This window comes from Impatiens glandulifera, chromosome 6 (assembly GCF_907164915.1).
Source record: "Impatiens glandulifera chromosome 6, dImpGla2.1, whole genome shotgun sequence".
In the NCBI taxonomy this organism is placed as follows: domain Eukaryota; kingdom Viridiplantae; phylum Streptophyta; class Magnoliopsida; order Ericales; family Balsaminaceae; genus Impatiens; species Impatiens glandulifera.
In genome coordinates this window covers 25,844,498-25,850,717 of record NC_061867.1, presented here as the reverse complement: position 1 = coordinate 25,850,717, position 6,220 = coordinate 25,844,498, and positions in this window count along the sequence as shown.

Sequence of the window (6,220 nt, the reverse complement as noted above, 5' to 3'; positions counted from 1 at the left end):
TAAATTTTATTAATAAATGAAAATTAAAATTTGTGTTAATAAAATCAAACAAAATTCACACTAAATTCAAACATGAATTCAAATGAAATTTGATCCAAATGTTTATTTGAATTATTTAAATTAAAATGCATTAAAAAGCAATTAACAAAATGTTGTTATTTTTGTAATGTAACTTACATTAGTTTGTTATTATTATTAATTAATTATTATAATAATTTAATATTATTATTAATAAATTGAAAAATCATGTAATTTTAATATTAAATTTTAAATTCCTTAATTAGTTTTGACAAAAAGTACTTCATAATGAAGAGAAAACGTCAAGATAAATTAAGAGGCAAATGATGCCAACTATTGAATCAATTGATAATTTTAATAATGGTTTAGCTTTTTGACAATATAAAATCATCAATTCTCTAATTCATTCAGATCATCTATTCTATAGGTCTCTTCTTCACTCATTTCATTATCTCTCAAAAATTCGAATTGTTTTTTGTTTTTATTTTCTTGAGTGTTCTTTTAGTTCTTCACTCAACTAAGTATTCTTCGAGTTTTTCACTCAATAGAGTGTTCTTCGAGTTTTTGACTCGTCGTATTTTTGTTGAAACTCGATGATCGATTCAGATCTTTGTCGAGTTTACTGCGTAGTAATTCTAGTGCTGAATCACTACTAGATTCGTTATATCCTAGAAGACAGTTGCTTTCGAGTTTTTTACTCAACCAAGTGTTCTACGAATTTTTGGCTCGTCGTATGTCCGTTGAAACATGGTGATCGATTAAGGTGCTTTATCTAGTTTTCTGCATAGAAATTCTAGTGTTGAATCACTACTAGATTCGTTGTACACTGGAAGATAGTCATCTGCAATAAGCTCCAGCACAAGAGGAGACAGTATAATTGTTTTAAAGGAAATGTGCTAAGTACATGCCTCAAATCAACTTTTTTATTCGGTGATTTCATTCTTCTTATATTTGATTTTACTTTATTTCTTTGTAACATTATATGTATATATATTATGTTATTTAAAGACAATAATAACAAACATTGTTTATTTATTTATTTATTACTGTATAACCCAAAATGTTTACTTTATTTCTTTGTAACATTATATGTATATATATTATGTTATTTAAAGACAATAATAACAAACATTGTTTATTTATTTATTTATTACTGTATAACCCAAAATGTTTTCTCCTCATAGAAATGCAGGTTTTACAAGAGCAGACAGTATGGTAATAGAGCTTGTTAGAGGTGAGAAAGACGTGTCTAAATGCATCAACGATTCCTTGTAAAAATTATGAAAACTTTGTGTTTAATTAAAATAGAGCTACAAAAAAGAAAGTATTAACTTCCTCTGGATCTTTAAACCAGAATAACGGGAGATGGATCAGTCCAAATAGGATTATCATTTAAAGATTGCAATAGTTTATCTAAAAGATAAAAATAAATAATGAGAATAATGTTTATCGAAATTATTATTTACCCATAAAATTCCAAAAGCACGGTCAATGAATTATCTTTCACTATCGGGATATCCAACAAGTTGAAATTCTTTGGTCGATGAATAAAATAGTCCAAAATCAAATAGTACGTTTCAAATATCTCAAAATCCTCTTGGTCACCTTCATGAGCTCCGTCGTGGGAACCTCCATGAATCAACTAATAATTCTCACAGTAAAAAAAATATTCAGCCGAGAACATGTCAAATACCTTAGACATGAAATGATACTTTTTAACATTGTGAGATCCACATTTTCTCCCTTTTAGTTCTTGCTCACTTTACCTCCAACATCCATAGGGGTAGCCACTAGTTTTCTATTCAACATATTGAATCTATCTCGAACTTTCTTCACATATGGTTGTTGCCCAAAAAAATTCCATCATTCAATTGACGCACTTCTAATCCGAGATAAAATAATATTATACCAATATCTGTCATCTCAAATTAATGGGAGATAACATTTTTTAAATTTTCAAAGAGACTCGGATTATTTTTAGTGAAAATAAGATAATCCACTTAGAGACAAACGAAAAAAGAATCTCCATTTTTATCTATTTTCACATAAAGTGCATACTCATGTGGACATATTTCAAATCCTTTATCACGATCATTCTGACTATACCATGCTCGAGGCGCTTATTTGAGACCGTACAAAGCCCTCTTCAACTTTAATACTTTCACTTTTTGTCCTTTCATCACATAGCCTTTTGGTTGCTCCTCAACAACATCCTCCTCAAGAAATGTTGACTTCACGTCCAATTGGAATATTTTCTAGTTTTTTATGCTGCTAGTTTTCTAGTTTCTTTTAGATTTCAATTGTTACTCTAAAAGATAAATATAAATAATGAGATTAATGTTTAGCAAAATTATGATTTACCCATAAACTTCCAAAAGCATGGTCATTGGATTATCTTTTACTATCGGTATATCCAACAAGTTGAAATTCCTTGGACGATGAATAAAATAGTCCAAAATCAATAGTACGTTTCAAATATCTCAAAATCCTCTTTGACAGATTCTATAAAAGTCTGGAGCTGATTAGTTTCCCGAGCAAATGGAAACAACACTACTCAAAGCCAAGGGAAATAGATTTGCAGCAAGCGTGTTCAAGTGTGGCTTTAGAGCAGTGGTGTATAACATTTGACAAGAACGGAATGCAATGGTATATGGAAGAACCCGCAGGAGCGTTGATGAGTTATGAAAAGATATTGTATCGGATTGCAGCATCCTCGCGAGAACGTGGAGAGGAATTCCAAGCACGGAGCAGAACTGGAATATCTGCAGGAACTGGAGTTTACCGTTTTTTAAACTTACTAGAATTGAAAACATTGTAAACATATAATTCATTTACGTTTTTAGCTTTTTAGCTTTTATTCAGAATGTTACAACTTCAAAATCATTCTAGGCCTGTCTAAAATGATCTCTTAAACTCATGGTTTTTTTTCCCGTTTGGGGGAATTTTTAATAAAATGACGCTAAGTCGTTTTTCCAAAAAAAAATCCTTTTTGATGCCTTCATGTGCTCCGTTGTAGGAACCTTCCATGAATTGACTAATAATTTTCACACTAAAAAGAATATTCGGCGTAGTACATGTCAAATACCTTCGACATCCAACGAGACTTTTGAATAGTGTGGGATCCACATTTTCTCCCTTTTCTTTCCTGCTCAATTTAGCTCCAAACTCCATAAGGTAGCCACTGGTTTGCTACTCAACATATTTGTTAGGATCTAGATCACCGATAGTGGACCGGGGTCCGGCTAAGGTATAATCTCTGATAACACTCAATGGTTGGCGTTAATCCGGTTAAGAATTAACATCGGGTTTCAATACTACACAGGTTGTCACAAACCCTTGAACTGAGTTCAAGTGCGGAAGTGATTTGTTTCAGACTGAAGCAACGCACACAGGATGAATAGAGATAGGTTTAGGAGAATATCGGTTTGGAGTTTAGAAGGTCGGTTTAAGGTTTAGTGAATCGGTTAGAATGATGTAAGTCGGTTAGGACAGTACAAGTCGGTTAAGAAGTAGAACCGGCATAAAGTAAAGAACAAGACACAGGTTTTTATGGATGTTCGGAGATAAAACTCCTACATCACCCCTTCTTCTCGAAACCGCGAGAAGGATATTCACTAAGAAATACACAAACACAATACACGATCGAGACTTATTTACTGCTCGATAAACACTTGTACAATTCTCACAGAAATTGTAATCACACTTCAAATGCACACTTAAACTTTTAATCTTGTAGAGAGATAAACACAACTTGTAACTTGAGTTGTTGGAACTCTTAATTTTTGTGTCTCTTGGAATTGGTAACTACATTTACTCCTCTTCAGCTCCTTCTTTTATAGGTGAAATGTGCCAACGGTCACATTTCTTCAACGGATACCTTCAGGGTAATCCTTGAATCTAATTGGTTGAGCAGAGGCATTAATTGCGGTTTAAGCTTCCAAGGAATGAAGAAGAGCGGCTTCATTTGTCTTTTACTTAATATGGCAACTTTCGGTTGGTCGGTTGTCTATATCTGGAAGACTGCACCTTTGACTTGTACCAAAGTGGTAACTGTTTCTTCAGGCAATCTTCTGCAACCTTCAGAGTATCATCAGACTTGTATGGATATGGCAATGTCACAGTCTGATCCTTTGATGTCATCTTCTGCATATACCCAAAGTGTCTGTTTACACCAATTTATAAACTGTACTTAGTTTGATAATTTTGACTTCTTTCTCTAAGTAGTCTCTTCATCGGTTTTCCGGTTGGATACTGCATTTCGGTTTAGGATGTCTACCGGTTGTTCATAGCTTTAGGTTAACCGGATAACTTCCGGTTCTGGATACATCCTTTGATCGGACTTCTAACCGGTTTGATTACTTGACCGGTTGGATTCTTGACCGGTCAGATTCTTGACCGTTCAAGGTTCTTGATCGTTCAAGGTTCTTGACCGTTCCTGCACAGGAAATTTGTTTTTGTTAAGTTCTTATTTTAACCGGTCTAATTTATCTAACAATTTCTCCCTTTTTGTTTATTTTATTTAAAATATTCAAAACCATGTAAGGAGTAAGTTGTAGGCCGGTTGTTTTAAAAGTTTGTTAGGCCGGATTTGAGAAAAAAAAATTGAAAAATTTCGGAAAAATTTGAGAAAAATTTTGTTTTAAAAGAAAAATTTTATCTTATTAATTTCTCCCTTTTTGATTATTTTATTTAAAATATTCAAAACCATGTAAGAAGTAATTGTAGGTTGGTTTCCAAAAATACTTTATATATATATATATATAAATAGAAAATATTATAAACTTGACATAAAGAGCGGATAATTAAAAGTCTATTCCCTATTCTTGTTGTCTTTAGGCATATATCTCTTGAGGTATTCAGTCATCACTCCCTTTCCCGGATTGCACGGATCGCTGCCAAGTCCGGAGGAGGATGCTTGACCGCCCGAGGTACCGGTGGTTGGTGAGGCTTGTGAAGGGACCGATCTAGATCCTAACAATTGGTATCAGAGCAATTAGTTTCAATACTCAAGCAACTACGAAAGCCTAACAAGCTCGAAGATTGAGATGTTGGCCGGTTTAGTTAGAGGTATTAAAATCAACTAGGTCAAGGTCGTTTTCTCCAACCTTTGTGAAATGGTGGATCCGACCTCAAAACGTTCTCAGGGATATGTCGTTCCGCTCGGCAAGCTGATGCACCACTCCAATATCGAAACCGGCCCGAGTGTTTTTATACCTTCCAACAAGATAATAAGATCTACCCACTTTCTGAGAACAGCGGTTCGACCGAGCATAGAAATGGCCTCAACCGCTAAACAATCATCCACTAGCCCTAGGAAATCGTAGTCTAGGAAGAAGAAAGCTCCAGAGACAGAATAATCCGGAAGCAAGGCGGTTCCCCACACATCCGGATCGGCTAATATTCAAGCCGACATCCCTAATCCAGAGGATTCTGCATCTAGCTCTAGCCGAACCTACTCCAACGACATCGAGCAAAATCGGTTAGACAAAGGAAAGGGGAAGGTCGTCGATGAAAATCCGGCCACAAATGTTGATAATGAATCCGGTCCAGCCAGACAACCGGAGGCACACGAAACCGCGGACGACGACATTCAACAATTGGGAGAAGGACTTGTCTCCCAAATAATAGAGCAACTTTTCAAGCAGGCTCATGTTGTGAGCGATGTTTACAATTAGTGGGCTCTCTAGCGAAAGGAAGTTGGTTATGCCGACATGTTACCAAAGTGTCCCGCTCATCAAAAATGGGAAAAACTGGTGGAAATAGAGAGGTCGGTGTTCGAACTGACGAAAACAAAGAGCGTTGTTACCGCTCTTAGAAGAGGAAGGATGGTTGAAACACACGCCCGATTAAAAGAAATCACCGATAGTGGACTGGGTCCGGCTAAGGGATAATCTCTGACAACACTCAACGGTTGGCGTTAATCCGGTTAAGAATTAACACCGGGTTTCAATACTACACAGGCTGTCACAAACCCTTGAACTGAGTTCAAGTGCGGAAGTGATTTGTTTCATACTGAAGCAACGCACACAGGATGAATAGAGATAGGTTTTATAGAATATCGGTTTGGAGTTTAGGAGGTCGGTTTAAGGTTTAGTGAATCGGTTAGAATGATTTAAGTCGGTTAGGACAGTACAAGTCGGTTAGGAAGTAGAACCGGCAGAAAGTAAAGAACAAGACACAGGTTTTTATGGATGTTCGGAGA